Genomic DNA, 22,042 nt, shown 5'->3' on the forward strand with positions numbered 1-22,042 from the left:
AGGGAGAGTTTTCTTTTTTCTTTTTTGAAAGAAAGAGAGATACCACTCTAATGAGAGTTTGCATCCCCTCTGGAAGGGTTCTTCCCTCTTCTGCTCATTCCAGGGAAAGAGGAATCTCATCCACCCCTCGTAGAGCTGAAGATCTCAGCCGGGGACACGGTGGACAAGGGTCTGACCCTCATGTTAGGAATCAAGGGGACAGAGGGAGCAGACAAAGGGAAGTAGCTTCAGGAAGTAGAGATGAGTCTGTATTTAGGAGTTCCTCAAAGTAATGTGTGAGTGCATCAGTGCTGCCCCGCGGACCACATGTGGGAGAGAGAGCTTAGCAGAGCTGTTTTTTATTCCTGCTCTAGAAGATTCTTCAGAGACTAATGGGTCTCCAACAGGGAGAGGTCTACATAGAATGGCACTCCAGGAAGCCAGTGGCTAAAAGGAGAAATCATGAATATCCACAAACTGGGTGTTGGAAGAACTTCAAAAAGGGAAAAGAAAAGGGTCAGTTTTACACATCTCATAGAACAGAGCACAGAAAGTTAGCCTAAGACCTCACCTGAAAGCAAGACATACTCTCCCCTTATTCCTCTTCTCTCCCCTCCCTCTGACCCTGTGACTGGGGGAGAGACTGATAGAAAAGCAAAGGCTGCCGTAGCTGCTTGGGGGAGGAAGGAAGATTTTAAGGTAAAAATTAAACACGAGATTAATATCTGGATTGGACATTCTAATTTCTAAACTAATAGTTTTGTTTTCATAATTTTAAAATTATCATACAGTTAGTTATTTCCAAGAGTGAGCAAAAAAATAATTGCATCTCCCAATTTTTGTTCTACAGATGTCAGTAAATAAATTGTATTGAAATAAATTTTAATGAGAGAAAGTGAGACAAACATAAAATTGCATTTTGATCAAATCTCAAAAATCATGGTAGTTCAGTATGCTGGGTTAATATATTGTACATGAGTATACGTGTTCTACTCCTTATAGTTAATAACTGTTATAAAAATAACTTGGAATTATCGAATAGTAAAAGATCATTTTTCTTCTCTTTTGTTTTTCCACCCAACATAAACTTTTGCATTAGCAAATATAGTTTAAGTTAAGTTTTTGGGAGTGTTTTTTCAATTGTTTCAGTATCTGAAATGCACATACATCATCACAAATGTGTTCTAGTTCTTAATTTAGCAGATTACATTAGGACTAGTTGCAGATTAATTCTATGGTGTGATAATTTAGTGTTTTAAATGCGCAAGAAATATCGAAGATCATGCTTAGCTTATATTGCAATAATTGTTATGGTGAAGTGTGTATAAACATGAACTACCAAATGAAAAACTTGGTATCTCAGTAAGTTAGAAGACTGTAAAAATAAGATTTAAGTCCTTGCTCCTGACCAGTCAGTAGCTACCTTTGTGATCCTGGAAAGATACTAAACATTTCTATATCTCAGGTTTCCCATGTGCAAATTAGAATTGATAGTAGTCTACCTTAAAGCATTTTGTTTGTTTTTTTTTTAAGCAAATTAGCTTTATCTATGTTCAAGGAACACATGCTGGGAAAAATATAAAAAATGTATCAAAAGGAAAATGAGGTTAATCTCCTTTATGTGTTTTTCATTTGGGCTGATATGAAGGACAGGCCAAGTTTTGCAGGAAACATGGATCAAGATGCCATCTACATACAAGGACCTGTGGAGAAAATTGTTTTATGTTTCTATAAGAGTATCCAGAGGTATCAGTTAAAGGAAACAATAAAACAGCAAAAACACAGACAACATCTTTTACATCTTGATGGTAACATATACGAAGCAATCATAGAGTGAATGTTCTCAGTAATAGCCTTCTGTAGATGATGTTCCTCCTGGAAGTGTTACATTGCATAAATAAAATAAAATAAAGAGATTATCATAAGAAAGCTATCCTATCCTGGCATCCTGGATGGAGTTAAAATGCAGATTTTGATTCAGTAAGTCTACCATGGAACTTACAATTCTGCAAGTCTCCTGATGATAAGGATGTTGGTGATCTATTGCCCATACTCTGAGTAACAAAGTTTTAAGATTCAGCATTTTCATTGTTAAGTATATACTTAACTCTTGCACATGGACACCAGGAGATGGGTACAGAAATATTCCTATCAACATTATATATATAAAATGGAGAAACAAAAAAAATGCTATTCCTCAAAATAATAGATTAATAAAGTTTTTGATATATTCCCACAATGAAACAGTATGCAGAAGTGAAAACTAATGTTATAGTGATAACAACATAAACGTACCTTAGAAATACAGTATAGAGCAAAATAACAACATGAAAGTTTACATAAAGAACAATATTTTTATAAAGCGTAAACAGTAATAAAACTATACAGTCTATTGTATTAGAGACATGGATAATGTGGACATTAATAAAAGAAACTTTAACTAAATTGGAGTCAGGAAGGCCTGTAGGGGGAGCTCTCATGTCCTATCTCACGTCATCAATTACACCAAACAGGAAGAGATAGATGGTTTGCATCTTGGACAGAAAGTACAACTACTTTGCTACTGAAAGAAAACTTCTCTCCCCACCCTGCAACAGCCCAGCCAATGAGAAATGCCGCAGCTCAGCCAATGAGAAGGGTTGCTACCCTGAACTGTTACTTTCCCTCAATAGACTTTCATTAAGAATGGCCCCTCCCTGCTCTCCCTTTTTGTCTATAAAGGCAGCTCCCCTTCCATGTTTGCTGGATTTGCCTATGGTTTGCCAGAGCATGCATATCCCAAATTGCTATTCTTTTGGCTATTCCCAAATAAACTCATTTTGAGGCTTTTCAAGTCAACAGTAATAAAACTCGTTAAGAAACTAAGAAATAATACATACAAAATTCAATACGTGGTATAATTACATTCTGTGTATGCTAGAGGAAGCATGAAACAGAATTACACTGCACAGGTAGCTTAAATGTTTTTTATATAAAGTTCTATCATTTAAATTAGGATGTGAGTTCATAGTTGTATGTTTAACTACTCTGTTTCATATCTTATGTATATATTGCCCATATTCTTTTATATAGATATATATCAACTAAAGAAAGAAATTTAGCAAAAAGTCTGCAAAGAAACAATCTAAACTGGTATGGAAGAGTAGAAGAGGGGAGTAGATTGAAAGGGAAGTGTTACTTCTTGTTTCGTGTACTTTTGAATAGTCTGATTACTTTCATCAAAAACATCTTCTGATGTAATAAAAAGGGAGAATGGCTTATGAACATGCATAAATGCACTCTGAGTTTGGTGCTCAGACTGCCCTCACCCTGGAAGGCTCATCTTTTTACACAAGAAGCTTCCGACTGGAAGCCCATGGATGGCCTTATGCATGCAGATATCTTTGGTTTGCTGGCGTCATGTTTTTTTAAATTATAAGCAACGTTCCTAATTGGAAATTTTACTCTCAAAATATTTGGATTTCTAGCTGCCTTGACTAACCAGAAACTCTGGCAAATACTCAGTCCCTCTCCGTAAGCACACGGCAGCTCTCTGCTGGAGCAGAGGGGCGGCTGCACCATTTTGATGGATGTGTTCACCGTGTTGCCACATTCTCTACCTGACCTGTATCACATTATCTCTGTGATCTCTGTCAGCCTGTAACTTCATGTCTTGCCCCACACCAGAATGGTGTCTAAGCAAAGCTTATACTGGGAGCAAGCTCACTTCTGGGGGGCTCGGAGGTCAGACTGACTGGTTTGAATCCTAGTTCGGTCTCTTACTCACTGTGTGACCTTTGGCAAACTACACCCTAACTTACGTGATTTCATCAGCAAAATTCAGTTTTGTCATCTGTAACATGAAGGGCTAACAGGACCTGCTTCAGCAACTTCTGCCAGGTAAAACACCTTGCAGAGAGACTGGACTAGAGTTAGCTCTCAATAAATATTAGTAAGCACTTAATAGATATTAGCTGCTGCTGTTATTGTAAATTTTATAATCTTTGTGATGAAAAGGGGTACATCTATGAAAATTCCTAAAAGCTTGTCATAATAAAAGGGAGTCACAGAATTGAATATTCTAAGTCCCAGAACTTATTGGATATGGCTCTTTAAATAGATATGGAAAATTATTCAGGGGCTATTAGAAGGAGAAGACAGCAAAAATATTAGTTTCAGTAAAATGAAGAGAATATTAAAAGAGAATAATTTCACATTGTAGTGGTAAAAGAAAAGCAAATGAAATACTTAGTGATGATCAAGAGTCAAAGAAACAAAAAAAAAGGAAAAGCAGAGCTTCTGCAGAGGAGGAGAATGTGCACATTAGAGACATAAATTTGGGGGGAGTTTACAGAGGAAGGAAAGAAAAGAAATAAGAGAGAGAGCAAACTTATGCTAAATAAATAAGAGGAAGGCAGACCAAAAGAAAAGGTCCATAACAAATAAAACTCAAGTTCAAAATAAAAAATAAAACAAGGAAATTAAGGAGCAATATTGTGCTTCACGAATGTGAGGAAACTGTTGGTTATGAGGAATCATGGAAAAGGGAGCAGAAGTTTTGTGACAAATGTTGAAGGACAAGTAGGATAAATAGGAGCATATCAGAGCTAAAAAGATCATGAAAGCAGATAATTTAAACACAGAAGCCTGAGTCACAGCCTTTGGAGCTCAAAGTAAATAAACTTGTTTTATTGTGAGTCTTGGAATTGGGAAATAGATGTACCAAAAGCATCTATATCTGGAACCGTCACACTAGCTGGACAGGGCATGTAGAAATTTGAGAGGTAAGTGAACTCTGAGTCAGATGATTATGGGAACAGAAAGATTCAACTTTATATCATATGATGTAGTCACTCCCTTGCCCCCTGCCCATGGCAGTGACAAATACAAATGAATAGATTATTCAAGGCATGTCTCCTTTCCTTAAAAACAAAAATGGTCACATTTGGAGGGGATATAAGATTCACTTAGGAAAAAAATTGATAGGACTAGAAATAACTAAAACTGAACAAAGGATGCAAATATATAGAATCAGTCTGAAATGGATACAGAATTTAAAATGTTTACAGGTATACACATACATAAAGACTGGAAAATTACTTATGAAGGATAAGCTGCAGGATGATCAGGGTTTATGTGCAAGAGAAAATAAAACAGTTTACCTTTTCAAATCATTGCCCTAATGTTTCCCTAAAAGCTGGATAAATTAGAAAAGGTATTTGGAAGATGAAGGCATTCCTACAGAACAGGCAGATGGTTCAAATGCCAGAGGAAATAGCAAAATGAGAGGAAATTTTCTCCTTTGTCAGGACATCAGAGTCGAGTGGAGTGTTAAAGAGAGTTCTGGAGGAAGCACTCTGAAAAGGAGTGGAGCTAGAGGAATTAATAACAGCCAAGGCCTTTCCAGTTTCAAATCCATTTAATGAGAGCAGCAGGGAGAAAACAAAGATGAGAGGCTGGAGCACAAATTGGAGAGCAAAACGAGGGTCGTTTGTGTTGATAAGTTCAAAGTGAAAGGAAGAGGAAAAGAAGGTCAAGTCAAAAATACAGAGACACTCTACAAATATCTTAGCGTTCATGAGGAGAGGAGAGTAAAGTGGGTGTAGAGCTGGAAGAGGATGGCAAAATCAGTGAAGGGGCTGGGAAATCAGTGAGTTGATAAAAAGAGTTGTGCCCAGGCTCAGTGGTCTGATCTTAAAAATGGACATCTTAGTTCAGTTAGAAGACCATTTGAGTAAAAATGAAATAGCTAACACAATAAAGGAAAGAGTCTTATGATGATATTTTTAAAGGATGTTTGAGAAGGTATCAAAAATCAGAAGTGGCGAGCATCACTCTGTGCTCATTAAAATGCTTTTGCTGGGGGGCTGGCCCCATGGCCGAGTGGTTAAGTTTGCGCACTCCGCTGCAGGCGGCCCAGTGTTTCGTTGGTTCGAATCCTGGGCGCGGACATGGCACTGCTCATCAAACCACACTGAGGCAGCATCCCACATACCACAACTAGAAGGACCCACAAAGAAAGAAGATACAACTAACTATGTCCTGGGAGACTTTGGGGAGAAAAAGGAAAAAATAAAATCTTTAAAATGGTTTTGCTGGAATAGATGCTAGTGTAACGAAAGGTGTGATATGGCCCATGCAGTCCTGGGTCAGAAGGTATTTGGTGGATGGTATTCTGGTATCATGAAAATGAGAGCATTGCTAAGGATTTTTTTCACCGCTTAGGTCAACAAAACCTTGCAAGAAAGTGATTTGTCAGTTAAGTTGGGAATGCATAGGAAAATGTTATATGCGAGGTCTTTATCACCACAGGAAGGTGGAAAATAAGTTAAATGGATAAGAGGCTGAGATGGAACTTTTTTTTTATGTACTTCTATGTGAAATCTTAAGAAATTTTCCAAAGAAAAACCATGTTGTATTTGAAAGAAAGTAAATGTAAAGATGAAAAAGAGACAATGATAAGCTGGATAGGCCCCATCATATTTTATGCAGCTGAGATCACTCTGGAAAAAGCGAAAGCAAAAGGGACGTGACAAGTACACACACACACACAAATTGAGAAAAGTACACCACAATGAAAGGAAAGAAAAGAAAAGAATACTGAGGCTGCCTAGGGTGACAGATGATCTCTAGACCTCCTATTATTCAAATTTCACAACCAAATTATAGAAAATATCATCATCCTCATTCTACAAATTAGAAAATCAAAAATTTGGTAGGTTAAATAACTTGCCCAAGGTCACACAGCAAGCAAACGTAGAGCTGAAATTCAATTCACTGTCTATCTTACTCCTAAGCTTTTATCTACACACCATTGCCTTTCAAAACAAAGGCATAAAAGTGAGAAATAAAGGGAAATACAATTATATTGAGGCTGTATAGTTGAAGGATGGGTGTATTGTCTGTAGAGCATGAGGCTGCAACAAATAAAAAAAAGGAAAAGAAAGAAATGTTGGCATGATTTCTACTCACTTGTCAACTAAAAGAGAATGCTCTAGAATATTATGCAAAGGTGTTATCTAACCACCTGAGCGCTTGGGAGCTGAGCTGTGTGTTAAACACCATGCTAACAGCATGGAGCTGCAATTTTGAGCTACAGTTCTTGTTAGGGAAATAATTCTTTCTGAATAATACATAATTAAAGGAGATTAAGTGTTACTTGACTTCTCTTTTGCTGCTATTCAAATATATCATCGCCACTATGCATAATTAAAGGAGTGGTTATCTACCCTTAAAGTGTGCTATCGGGCAGCTCCAGGTAAGACTTACTCACTGTCCTCACTCGAAAACACTCTGGGAATGATATACCTGGAATGTTTTCATCCTTGAGAATCCCGGAATGTCACATTGGAAGATTTACTTTAGGGCACAATACTTTTTTTTCTCCTTGATGAAATGCTTCTCATACTTTCCTTGTAGAGGCATGCTTCCAGGAGGCACATAATTGAACTGATGAAATGAAAACTAAGATCAAATGAATTGTAAAATATATTTTATTAGGAAAAAACAAATAATACATAAGGTGTGATGCTGTTTTTGTACCGTTCCACTTTTGTAAAATTTTTATACATATGATCAAGTGAAATTTTGCATGGAACACATTAATGAATTACATGGTAATATTGTAGGCAATATTTTTTCTTTCTCCCTTTTCTGATTTTTCTACAGTTAAAATGCATGAAATATATATAAATATATTTATATATATGCATTTATGTATATGTATTAATTTAACAGCCTGAATTCAAAAGTAAATATCAATTTCCAGTCACTCAGAGATAGAAATGAGCCTAATTATCATACTGATTGATGTTGACTTTAAGAGATTTTTATAATATAGAATGTTTTTGTACCTAATTAACCCAGAATTTGTGAAAATGTAGACAGTAGTTTAATACCCCAAGCAAAACCTATTTTAAGCAATTAAGAAGGTGAATAGTCATATGAACAAAACTTTAAAAGTTATCTAAAGTATTATCTCTATTAATATTATATTAACTACAACCAAATTAATATTTAAAATTATATTAAAATTATATTAACAATAATAACTAATGTTTACTGAGGTTACAATATACCAGACACTTTTCTAGTGTTTTACACCACTTGTTTGAATAATCATGTGATGGAAATGCTGTAATTGTTCAGTTTTCACCAACAAAGAGGCTGAGGCAATGTTAAAAGTGTTTTAATAAAATCCATGTACATTAACAATAAGTTCATAAAAACAATGCCTTGTGAACACATTGAAATAAATCAGGTAGAATTCATATTTCCTAAACCTTATTGTTCATTAATCACTAATCCTGACGATCTTGAAAATAATTTTTTATTGTGCATCTAGAGGAAATTAGTATTTCCCCTTTCCCTATTGAAATAAAATAGTTTAGAGAGCTCATTGCTCCCAGTCAACATTCTCCAAAATGCATTCACCTGAGTGGAGTGCTCTGTGGCTAAAGAATTATTCCAGAGGTGGAGTAAAGAACGTGCGTTGTTAAAATGCTGCCCAGGGATTTTTACAACCCCTACGATGTGATGACTGCGGTCTTAGTTCAGGTCACTATGACAAAACACCATAAACTAAGTGGCTTATCAGCACCAGAAATTTATTTCTCCCAGTTGTGGAGCCTCGAAGTCTGAGATCAGGGTGCCAGCATGGTACAGTTCTGATGAGGGCCCTCTTCCACGTTGCAGGAAGTTGACTTCAACTTGTATCTTCACATCTTGGAAAAGAGAGCTAGCTAGCTCTTCTACCTCTTATAAGGGCACTAGTCCCATTCATGAGGGCTCTATCCTCATGACCTAATTATCTCCCAAAGGCTCCACCTCCTAATGCAGTCACATCGGGGGTTAGGATTTCAACATAAGGATGTCAGGAGGACACAAACATTCAGTCCATGGTAACTGCTGAGTTTGTACGGCAAATCATAAAGACAATGGATTCCTGCTCTTCACTTTCCAGTTTCATCCAATTACTTTTTATATGCCATTGGGAGTGGGATGCTCTTGCCTGATCTTTTGTTTTTTGACTCCATACATTAAAAGCATCTGACATTCCCCAGAATACCAATGTTTCAACATTGCTTTCCCTACTTTTTCCCTACTTCTCCCTTCCTGCATCCTTGCAATTCCCGAGGGAATTGTGACCAAGGTACTGGGTACATTCACCATGTTGAGCCTAGTATTGAGGTATTTAGATTTCATTTATGTTCTTTACTTGGTATCCAGGGGCTAAATCCACAGTTGTGGAATCAAATATTCCCATGTGGGGGGATTAATTTGTTCTTTCAAAAAATCAAAAAGGGGCCACCTTGTGGCCAAGTGGTTAAGTTCGCATGTTCTGCTTTGGTGGCCCAGAGTTTCGCCGGTTCAGATCCTGGGCGCGGACATGGCACAGCTCATCAAGCCATGCTGAGGTGGCATCCCACATGCCACAACTAGAAGGACACACAACTAAATTATGCAACTATGTACCAGGGGGCTTTGAGGAGAAAAAGGAAAAAGAAAATCTTAAAAAAAAAAATCTAAAATGATACAGTGAAGAAAAAGAGATTATTTCCCATCTTTTATGGAGCCAATGTTCTATTGGTAGGGGCAAAAAAAAAAAAAAACCAATAAAAAAACTAATGGAAAAATAAATATGATGAAAAATCAGATAGTGATAAGAACTATGTAGAAAAATTTTAGAAGGGCAAGATTATAGAATGACAGAATGGGGTAGTGGGGGGCTAGATTTGATAGAAAAGGCCTCCCAAGGGAATTGATATTTGAGCTGAAATTCAAAGTAGGAGAGTGAACCAACCAAAAATCTTGGGAAGAGTGTTCCAGACAGGAGGAACAGAAACTTGTCTGCGGAGAATGGCTATGATGATTGAGACTGTTTGATAGGTGACATGAGCCAGACTCCTTACCTACCAACAGATCTGTGATGAGAGGCCTCTGCCACTCAGGGCACCCAGCTATTTCTCATCCCAGGACTCCCCTGCTAATCCAGTAGAAATCCCAAGATCCCTAGAGATCAAGCTTCCTCTGGGAAGAGTATTCCAGGCAGCAGTGTCTGGGGCCTGATGCCACCATCCTCTGAGCTGTTCCTGATGCTCAGTGCATCACAGTCCCATCTTCTCCCTGACCCTCCAGCTGGATCCTCACTAACTTCCCCCCACCCACCTGAAGCCACAAAGCACACCCTGAGGCCTCCAACGGCACCCTGTTTGCCTTTCTGGGAAACCCCACCCTGCACTCCCCTGGTCCAAGGCAGGAATGGGCTTGGCTTACACCTGGAAAGCATGAAGGTCCGTGTGCAGAGGAACAAGTGAGGAGAATGGAAGGAGGTGAGCATGAGAAATAGACAGCTATTTGCTGGCATATAGCGTTGTAGCACATAGTGCTTAGATTTCATTCTGAGTGTGATGGAGACCATTGACGAGTTTTGCATAAGGGTATGAAATTACCTAATTTACACTGTCAACCATCACTACAACTGGTGTTTGGAGAATTGACTGGAAGCAGGGAAGTCTTGTCAGTGGCATATTTCAGTCCAGGTGAGAGAAGATTGAGGCTTAGTCTGGGTGTTAGCACAGTAGATGTTGAGACATGGTCAGATTCTGTGTGTACATATTTATATTGTAAAGATAGAGCCAATTAGAGTTATTAATAAATTAGATGAGGAACATGAGAGATAAAAATGAGTCAAATATTTCTCCAAGGTTTTGGGTCTGAGTACTCACTGCTGGGGCTGTGAACTGAGATGCGGATGACAGGTTGTGGATGGACTCAGAGCTCCGCTTTGGACATGCTGGGTTTGAGGCATCAGTTCAAGGAGTGGAGGCAGCAGGCTACATGCGCCAGAACCCAGGGTAGAGATCCAAACGATGGAGTCATGGGTCTGTAGATGGAATGTAGGTTCATGACTCCAGATGAGGTCACCTAGGGTGGAGTATACGCACAAATAAGGGTAGGAAACTTGCTCAAGCCTGTTGTTCTAGGACAAAAGTGTGGTTCTTTAACTGCCTGAAAGTTACAGACAGGCGTGATCTGACAATGAGGCCATGATTTGCAGAATATAATAAATATGTTACTATAAAGAAATGAGAATGTTAATGTTACCTGTAGTTGTCACACAGCCTCCCTGAAAAGGCAATTATTTTCTTCTTTTTTTCCAATATAAATTTAAGTGTGAATATATGAATGCCCTACAGTATGTGATTCATTTTCAGCCGTGAGCTTCAGTTAATCCTGAGAGGCTGGCAGATTCACTTACAAAAACTGGTGGCACGATTGGGAAGAAAAACTGCCCTTTTGAGTAAGTGCTTTATAAAGGCAATTAAAGCAGAAAGATGTGTTTATGGGTTTTCACCCTTCAAAATAGCTATAGATCAAATTTATTAAAAATGTAATTTGGAAGAGAAGCTGGCAATACAGTAATAAAAATAAAAATGAAACTAATTTATCTTAGAAGTCTATGGTGCTTTTAGTCCTAACCAACCTAAAGATTTCGTTATCCAGATGCAAGTAGGAATTAAAACCTGCCTTTTAATTCCAAAGCATCTTGAACAAGAATGTGGCTGTTGTGTATATGGTCGTGTGATACGTTATTCTAATAGTTTAGGACAGAAAATATAGACATAATTTCTATACACCAGAAACTTAATAAGGGTAATGTTTAGGGGCTATTTTTTAAAAAAAATTCAACATAGGGGCTGGCCCTGTGGCCGAGTGGTTAAGTTTGTGTGCTCTGCTGCAGTCGGCCCAGTGTTTCGTTGGTTCGAATCCTGGGTGCTGACATGATATCAATCATCAGGCCATGCTGAGGTGGTGTCCCACATGCCACAACTAGAAGCACCCACAACTAAGAATATACAACTATGTACCAGGGGTTTTTGGGGAGAAAAAGGAAAAAAATAAAATCTTAAAAAAAAATTCAACATGGATAGAATTTGATAAGAGAAACAAATACAGTATTAAAAGTTATATGCATCCAAATGGTTAAGAGAGGAAGTATTTTTCATATACATTTAAGTCACCATTTTTCTCCTCTTTTGCACTCGCTCTTTTTCTAATCAATTGTTTTTAAAAGAAAATAAAGAAATACCCTTTAGGTTGAACAGGACATTAGAGATATCAAATGCTGTGAGAAATCAAATACTCCTCCTCTTAAAAACTTACTTTTTGTAAGAATGAATCCTACTTTTAAGAAAAAGATGATAACCTGTTTTCAGTTCAAGAATCGTGTCCAAGTGGATTGTTTCATATACCAGAAAGTATCATTTTCAATAGCATTCCAACTGATTCAATGGCTAAGGATGAAATAAATTGAGTGGGCCTATCTCACTTTGGACTATGTCCTTCACCAGTAAAGAAGTGGCAGCTTGCAGACAAGAGTCAGTTTCACTGTATTCAAATAAAGAATGTTCTGAAGTGCTTGTGGGTAGACAGGAAGAATATAGAGAGAGGAACTGGAAGGGTGATGAAAGACAGATAGTGCATTGGCCCCCAAATGGGATTAGTTGAACAGACTGTCTGGAAGGGAAGGACAATTCTACCTTCCGCCAGCAACTTGGTTCAAGGTGCCTTCCTTCCTCAGTCTTTGCTTTGGCATTTGTCTTGCCAGGATTGGGCAATGTTTTGAAATGTAAATTCCCCTATTTCCTTTCTTGCCTCCTCCCTACATTCCTAAAAGATTACCCTTAACTCGCATACCTAAAGAGTGGATTTTTATCTTCAATTTATTCAACACAGAAAAATTATTATTAATAGCACAGAGAGCAAATAATGATTTCAAAGAGTCCTTATGATCATATAAGCCTACCTACAAGGTGATCTCGGAATAAGAAATAGCAAGTAATTATTTTAGCACAATTTTAACATGTGCCTAATGTCATGGTATTTAAAATCATTAAATGATAGTTAAATGTCTTTGCTAACCAAATCATCTTGATATTAGCTTGAATTATCTGGTAAGACAATTATTTTTGAAAACTAACTAACTTTGATTATTGATAATAGTTGGAAAGTACCATCCACTTACTTTAAGCATTTATAAGTACAGGTCTTTGGTGACATTGACTTAGGAAAAATAACAACCAAATTTTTTGTCTCTTCACAATTTAATATCAGTCCAAACTGCACATAAATTAAATTATGAAAGAATGTTTCTAATAGATTGTTCGCACAAAAGTACTTAGTAGGCACACAGAGCAAGAACCCAAAAGATCCATTCTCTGTGGTTTTCCTAGTTCAGGAAAGTGGTTACGGCCATGGAGCAAACAATGGTGGTCCTCTATGTGTAAATATTTGCTATTCTGCCATTAGAATTAGCGGAAGGAGATTTTAAAAGAAATAAATACCAAGTTCACCAGACAGCTTCATATTTTCAGCTACAAAAATCAGAATGTTTTTATGTGATCGAATGATTTTCCATTTCTGGGCAAAGGGGAGGAATAACTGATTTGCTTTGTGAATATATGTCACTAATGTCTGTATAGAATGTGACAGTTACTGCACACACTGTGTTCTTTTAGAAATACAGCAAATTTAAAGCTTTTTGTGCGACCATGTGAGCTTGTATGATAACTGGAAAAATGCCATGTCAAAAGTTCATCTAAATTTCAGTCTCTGGCTGATGGTGCAAACCACATCTTTGCCTGGAGGCAGTGGATCTATTTAAATGAGGAGAGGCTGGTAATGGGTTCATGGGACAACAGGGAGAAGCCTCCTGTCTGCTAATTTGTATGTTACTTTTACATGAAGTGTAAATTAGGACAAGAATACCGATTGCTATAAATTTAGTTCTCCATATTAGTATAACACGTTCAAACATATTTGAGATTAAATGATAGTTACTAATTTTTTAATTAAATGGTCAACCTCTCTCTCTCTTCTCCTTCTCTCCTATAGATATATAGATACAGATATAAATAGATAAACATAGATATAGAGATATATATAAATAGATGGATCATGCATAGGTCATAGATGAATATACATAGATAGATCTATGATAGATCCTAGATATATAGATATAGATAGCTAGATCTGTGGTAGCTGAACATAGATACATAGACATATAGATATATAGACATATAGACATAGATATATAGACAGATCATCAATAGATCAGAGATAGATATAGGTAAATCTAAGATAGATCATAGATATGTAGATATAGATAGATCTATGACAGATAGATCATAGATGGATATGTCATAGATAGATCTATGATAGATCATAGATAAGTATAGACAGATCTATGATCTATATATTTATATCTTTGTATGTACAGGAGAGTGAAAGAGAGAGATGAGGGTTGGCTACCTTTCTCTGTGAAGGGCCAGATAGTTGCTATTTTAGGCTTAATTGGTCATATGGTCTCTATTGAAACTACTCAACTTTTTTGTGTGGTACATACAAGTCATAAATGATTTGTAAATAAATGAACACAACTGTGTTTCAATAAAATATTATTTATGGACACTGAAAATTGAATTTCATGTAATTTGTATGTCATAAAATACTCTTCTTTTTTCAATCATTTAAAACTGTATGGTCTGGCCTGATGGTGCAGTGGTTAAGTTCACGCACTCTGTTTTGGTGGCCCAGCGTTCGCTGGTTTGGATCCTAGCAGCCGTCCTACACACCATTTATCAAGCCATGCTGTGGCAGGTGTCCCACATATAAAGTAGAGAAAGCTGGGCACAGATGTTAGCTCAGGGCTCTTTTTGTGAGGAAGATTGGCAGCAGATGTTACATCAGGGCTAATCTTCCTCAAAAAAAAAAATTAAAAATGTAAAAACTATTCTTAGCTTGAGGTCCATACAGAAAGAGTCTTCAGGGCAGATTTGGCCTGTGGGGCCACGGTTTGTAACCCTCAACATATATATGTAATAACCAATTGTTATTTTTCATCTCGAAGAATCCCATAGCTCATTGTAGGACTGTCATCTTCTTAGTATCTCTGACCATCTCTCAAGTAAATACGAACTCTAGACAAGAAACTGAAAGGTAGGTTCAAAACAGAGGACTTTTTAAAAGAAAATGTAATGTTATTGCACAAATTGGAACACAGCCAAAATAGAAAAACTCACACCTCTACTTTAAAAGAAAGTGTAAAGCCAGAATATTTCTCAGCTAAATGTTTCACTATAGTATAAGTTAAGATGTATAATTAGTCACAATAAAATCCCGGTATTTTCACAGTATTGCAAACACAGTACAATATTAATTTTCACATTATAGTTTATATGCAAACAAATTTGGTTTGTCTAAAAAGAAAGCGTTGCTTTACTCACAAAAGCTGCCTTTGATAATAAATAAGAATTCCACTGAAAAATTGAAGTTTTCCGTATGTGACCAATTTCAGAAATACAAATAGACGAGAAATAAAATACCCTTTCTGAAATACATGATTTCACAGATGGGGCTTTTTAAATTAATGCTCAAAAATCTGAATGCCCAAGTCGATCAGTTTATGGAAAAGAACGAATGGACAAATGAACAAATGTTTCTGTTGAAGATTTCATTCGGCAGCCAGATCATGGATATAATATAGACAATGGAAGCACTGCTCTCTCCAATTCAGTTAAAATTCCTAATCAGAAAGCTGGATTTGTCGAGTGACTATTTCACAAGAGTGCTATAAATTTTGCTTCCTATCCAATCTTGATATTCAAAATGTTACCAATCTCTGTTTCTTTGCTTGCATGTTTGTTTCTGGTGGTAGTACAGGTGCTGGCATTTCTGTTAAAATCTTAAAAGAGTTGAGAACTGAGGACTGGTGCCCTCATTCAAGTCATTTCTCTTGTTTTGCTCCTTGCCACTAGGAGATGGAAGTGAACCCATTACATGCACAGCTCCCTACTTGATTCTTGTTGCCCTGTTACAATCAGAGGCATATATCAGATACTTCTATGTGTTTCATGAGCAAGGGCGACAGAGGAGCTTCAGAACAACAACAAAACAAAAAGAAAACAAAAGCTCAGGAGGGCCTGCTTTATATTTCCCTTTATCCTCCTGCTCCAAAAACAAACAAGCAAAGACAACAATATCTCATTGGATGATGAAGTTAACATTTTGTACCAAACCTACAAAAGAACAGAAAGTGAAAACTTACTCAAACATGAGTGTAAAGCAATATGGACAACCTGGGCTTTAAAAATAAATAGACCGTGTGTCTAGAACAATTGTTTTTGTTCACATTAAAAAGTGTGATCTGGGGACCCGCCCAGTGGCGTAGCGGTTAAGTGCGCATGCTCCCCTTCAGTGGCCTGGGGTTCGCTGGTTCAGATCCCAGGTGCGGACATGGCACCGATTGGCATGCCATGCTGTGGCAGGCATCCCACATATAAAATAGAGGAAGATGGGCATGGACGTTAGCTCAGGGCCAGTCTTCCTCAGCAAAAAGAGGAGGATTGGTGGCAGATGTTAGCTCAGGGGTAATCTTTTTCTTCTTCAAAAAGAAGTGTAATCTGATTATATGAATTCTTGGCAGACTACTAATCTAGTTTTAAAAGAGAAAAAATTGGAGATCACGGAAGACGAGACTTGTTTCTCCTGAGCATTTTTGAATTCCTAAATTGGTCATCATAAGCTCTCAGATCAATTAATAATTCTTTGTAAGAAATGATGTTGTATGGCTTATGAAAATGCATATAAAACAATATGAATGAGATGAAAAACAAAACCAAGGGAAACTGAAATTGGGTAATTGTTGAAGGTAAAAAGCATCTCACGTCAATTTTGTCTGTTACTGTTTAGATTAAAATTTTCTAGTAAAATCAGCAACTTCGTGGGGAAATTCCTGCTTATACTGATGAGCCAGGACCTCTCTCCTCATCCTGATTTTCACCAGATTTATTGGCTAATGCATTGTCTTCTTTTCTCTGTGACATTCACAAGAGTCTTAAATATTACCTCCTGACTGACTGCAATTTGACATATAAAATGGCCTTAGTAAAGGCTCTGGCCAGGAAATTTCATCACAGCATCATAGAAATTTAAAGAGGCTATTGTGATATAAGTGCTGCTTATAACACATCTCTAAATCTCCCTAACTCTATCACAGGCTTCAAATCCATACTTCCTAGTAGTCAGCAGGTAAATGCAGATGAAGAAATCCTTGCTTGGCCTAAGGAATGCATTCACAGTTTCTAGAATAAAAGTTGCATTATATGATTCTGCAAGAAGGGTCATAATAATAGGAAATACCAATAACAATAATTCATTGCACAAATATGTATTGAGCACCTATTATATATTCATCAACATGAATCATAGAGTCTGCAAAAATTGCATTGTAATTGATGAATTTCTAAGAGTGTCGCATGAATACCGTGTCTGCTTGTCGGGTGTCAGCCATGATTAAGGTGCCTTCCACAGTGTTTTGCACGGGCTTATGGGCTTGTTATTAGCACTCTTGAACCATCATGAATTGCTTAAGAGGCCATGCTAATGGCATTGCTATTAATGTTGCTGGGAAGCCTTGTTGGGAACATGCAGTGTGCCTTCTCCACAGGGAGATTTCACTCAATATTACAGTAGAAATTAGTATTTAAGAGACTCAAACCATTTCTGACTGAAAGAATGTTGTCAGCACATGGAGCCAAAGGTGTCAAAGCCAGATCTACATACCCCTGGGTCTTACCATGTCAGTGCTTACCAGGCTGATTTCCAATTTCCAGTGTCTCTGCTCTTCTCTAGCCATAAGAGCCCACTCCGCCTGTAGAAGTACCAGGAAAGGAAAGTCCCCAGGAACAGCCATTGGCCAAGGACTGACAGGAGTTGGTATAAAATGCCACAGCTCCTTCATCCCCCAGGTAGGATGACCCCAAGCCTCGCATGATACTTTGGCTCCTAGAGAGCCCCATCAGGACTAAATTGCAATCTATCTCACTGAGAACCTCCTTTGTAACACACGTTTTCTTGGCTTTCCATGGCCTTCCCTTGCCTGTTCTACTTCCTCACTTCAATATTCAGCATTTCCAGGGACCACATCCCAAATAAACAACTTGCACTTGAATCCTTGTGTCTGGATCTGTTTTGCAACTTGGTGAAACCAAACTAAGACAGCAGATTTCCAAAAATATTTTTTGAGAGCAAAGAGTAGATGATGCGCCTCTTTTATCTACCAATAATGCTTGCTTGTTTGTTTTTTTAAAAAGACTCTTGAGGGGCTGGCCTGGTGGCGCAGCGCTTAAGTTTGCATGTTCCGCTTCGGCGGCCCAGGGTTCGCCGGTTCAGATCCGGGGTGCGGACATAACACCGTTTGGCAAAGCCATGCTGTGGTAGGCGTCCCACATATAAAGTAGAGGAAGATGGGCACAGATGTTAGCTCAGGGCCAGTCTTCCTCAGCAAAAAGAGGAGGATTGGCAGCAGTTAGCTCAGGGCTAATCTTCCTCAAAAAAAATATATATTTATATATATATTTTGTTGCTAAAATAATGTTCATCTGAGCCTTCAGCAAGTCATAATCTTTTTGTTGGTGGAGGATCTTGCCTCAAGGTTGATGGCTGCTCACTGATCAGGCTGGTGGTTGCTGAAGATTGTGGTGACTGTGGCAATTTCTTAGAATAAGATAGCAATGAAGTTTGCTGCATCGATTGACTCTTCCTTTGGCAAACAATTTCTCTGCAGCATGCGATGCTGTTTGATGGCATCTTACAGTAGGACTTCTTTCAAAATTGGAGTCAATCCTCTCAAACCCTGTCACTGCTTTATCTACTAAGTTTATGGAATATTCTAAATCTTTTGTTGTCATTTCAACAATCTGCATAGCATCTTTAGCAGGAGTAGCTTCCATCTCAAGGAACCACTTTCTTTGCTCATCCATAAGAAACAACTCCTCATCTGTTACAGTTTTATCACGAGATTGCAGCAAGTGAGTCGCCTCTGCCAGCTCCACTACCAATTCAAGTTCTCTTGCTATTTCCACCACTTCTGCAGTTACTTCCTCCACTGGAGTCTCGAACCCCTCAAAGTGACCCACGAGGACTGGAATTAATTAACTTCTTCCAAACTCCTGTAAATATTGATACTTTGACCTCTTCTCATGAATCACAAATGTCCTTAATAGCATCTAGAATGCTGAATCCTCTCCAGAAATTTTTCAACTTACTTTGCCCAGATCTATCAGAGGAACCACTATCTACGGCAGCCATAGTCTTATGTTTCTTAAATAATAAGATTTGAAAAGTTAAATCTTAATTCCCCCTTGATCCATGGGCTGCACAATGGATGTTGTGTTGGCAGGTGTGACAACAACATTCATCTCCTAGCAATCTCTGAGTTCTTGAGTGACCAGGTGCATTGTTGATGAGCAGTAATATTTTGAAAGGAATCTTTTATTCTAAGTAGTAGCTCTCAATGATGGGCTTAAAATATTCAGTAAATAATGTTGTAAACTGATGTGCTGTCATCCAGGCTCTGTTGTTCCTTTTATAGAGCACAGACCGAGTAGATTTAGCATAATTCTTAAGGGATCTAGGATTTTCAGAATGGTAAATGAGCATTGGCTTCCACTTAAAGTCACCAGCTGTGCTAGACCCTATTAAGAGAGTCATCCTGTCCTTTGAAGTTTTGAAGCCAGGAGTTAACTTCTCCTCTCAAGCTATGAAAGTCCTAGATGGCATCTTCCAACATAAAGTTGTTTCACCTACATTGAAAATCTGCTGTTTAGTGTAGGCACCTTCATGAGTTATCTTAGCTAGATCTTCTGGGTAACTTGCTGTGGCTTCTACATCAGCATGTGCTGCTTCCCCTTGCACTTTTATGTTATGAAGTTGGCTTCTTTCCTTAAACCTCATGAACGAAACTCTGCTGCTTCAAACTTTTCTTCTGCAGCTTCCTCCCCCTCTCAGTCTTCATAGAATTGAAGAAAGTTAGAGCCTTGCTCTGGATTATGATTTGTCTTAAGGGAATGTTGCGGCTGTTTTGATCTTCTATCGAAACCACTAAAACTTTCTCCATAACAGCAATAAGACTGTTTCAATTTCTTATCATTTGTCTGTTCACTGGAGTAGCACAGTTAATTTCCTTCAAGAACTTTTCCTTTGCATTCACAACTTGGCTAATTGTTTGATTCAAGAGACCCAGCTCTCAGCCTATCTCAGCTTTCAACATGCCTTCGTCACTGAGCTTAATCATTCTAGCTTTTAATTTAAAGTCAGAAACGTGCAACTATTCCTTTCGCTTGAACACTTAGAGGCCATTGTAGGGTTATTAATGGGCCTAATTTCAATATTGTTGTGTCTCAGGGAATAAGGATGCCTGAGGAGAAGAAGAGAGACAGGAAAACAGTTGATTGGTGGAGCAGTCAGAACACACACAACATTTATCAACGAAATTCGCTATCTTATATGGGAACAGTTTGTGGCACCCCCAGATAATTGCAATAGTAACATCAAAGGTCACTGATCATGATCACCAATAATAACAATGAAAAAGTTTGAAATATTGCAAGAATTGCCAAAATGTGATACAGAGATACAAGGTAAGCAAACACTGTTGGAAAAAATGGCACCAATAGATTTGCTGGATGCAGGATTGTCACAGACCTTCAATTTGTAAAAAATGCAATATCTGCAAAGCACAATAAAGTGAAGTGCAATAAAATGAGGTATGCCTGTATCTATAAAAATATATGGCCTATATTAAGTGCTTAAATTATTCTGGCACTAGGTTCACCAAATAATTATCATTGCTCTAGCAACATTCTGAGGGTTTCCATTACCCCTTTAATTTTCCAAGACTTTATAGAGTCCTCGATTTCTGGAATTCCACATGTGATGCTAGTCATTGGTGTGCTGATTCTGGCATTAATACAAGATGAGCTGAGAGAGTCAGAAAGTCCTAAAGCATGTGGATAGGAAAAGTGCTTGAGTGGAATGAGAAAAATGTGAAATATAAAAATATATAGATACTAACGTCGTCTACAGCATCCACATTTCTGGCCTTCACCTCATGCTGAGGAGGTTCTGCTCTGAATAATGCACCTGCTGAGCGCAGGACACCAGCTTCATGGGGACGCTCGGCATCAACCACGATCAGCTTGAGGCTCCGACCTGACTCAGCCACTCTATAAATACTGGAGAAACAAAGCAAAAATAGATGACAACAACAAAGAGAGGTTCAAAAGTTAGAAGAGGTTTTCTAGAATATCAAAAGATAGTCATTACCAAATCTGGAGTGAGGCATGCTTTCGGATAGATCGAAGACATTTTAATTACCACTGTTGCTTCGCTTGAACATATTTTATTTGTGCTTATACACAAAATCTGAAAGGTAGGATAGAGAGTTCTGGGGGACCTGTTGCTCACACACCATGGCTAATGTTCATGAACAATGAGAGAAATTATTGAGCACTGACACAGAAAATTATGGCTTGTTATCACAAGTCATGGCATTCCAAAACACCATCCTATCTGGGTCTTTTAAAAAAAAATATTTATCTAGTATTGGTTTTTATTAATTCCAAGCCTATTTGGGCTTTTCTTTTCTTAGGAAAAGGATACATACTTAACTGAGAAACTCAGAAAGCAGGTCTACAGTCCTGAAGCCCTTTTGCCTGCATTCAAACACCGGGTTGTATATATCCATTTATTCCAAACATTCATAAAGTGAGTGCTAACTTTTGACTAGGCATGTTCATAGTTGCTGGGAGTATCCTACCACCCAGATCATGGCATATAAATTTTTAAATACAGTAAAGATGTTAAACTCAAAGTAGAAGTAGAAGGTGAAGTGTGGCCAGAAGGAAGAAGTGATCACTTCTTTCTGAAGAAATGGTACCCTGCACAGAAGAGGTCTTATTGGTGCTCAGATTAGAGGCAAATGGAGATATTCACCAGATATGAGAGAGCCCAGTGAGCATCCCAGTCAGAGGAAAAAGTGTAAGCAAAGAACGAAATAGCCAAGTGCATTCAGGAATCAGCCATTCGTTAGGACTCAAATAAATAGTGCATGGAAATGTTTGGCAAGAAGCAAGAGTGGAGAGGTTGGAAGAAACCAGAAGGTGGAAGACTAAGTAGCTGAGATTTTTATCTGTAGGCAATGGGAGCCCGTGGAGATACTGTGGAGGAGGTGTGGACAGTG

At 37.9% G+C, this 22,042-nt stretch overlaps 1 long non-coding RNA gene across 2 annotated transcripts in view; it reads right to left on the minus strand.

Annotated features, from left to right (window-relative positions):
• Positions 1 to 7,454: 7,454 nt before the first annotated feature.
• LOC139079419 (uncharacterized) overlaps positions 7,455 to 22,042 on the minus strand; it is a 48,929-nt gene continuing 34,341 nt past the window's right edge. For both annotated transcript variants that reach the window (XR_011533057.1, XR_011533056.1), the window contains 3 exons: positions 20,876 to 21,035; positions 17,612 to 20,218; positions 7,455 to 10,884 (listed from right to left, as the gene is read on the minus strand). This is a non-coding gene — a long non-coding RNA (uncharacterized lncRNA). The remainder of the gene's footprint in view (positions 10,885 to 17,611; positions 20,219 to 20,875; positions 21,036 to 22,042) is intronic.

The sequence above is a fragment of the Equus przewalskii genome, chromosome 25, assembly GCF_037783145.1.
Source record: "Equus przewalskii isolate Varuska chromosome 25, EquPr2, whole genome shotgun sequence".
In the NCBI taxonomy this organism is placed as follows: domain Eukaryota; kingdom Metazoa; phylum Chordata; class Mammalia; order Perissodactyla; family Equidae; genus Equus; species Equus przewalskii.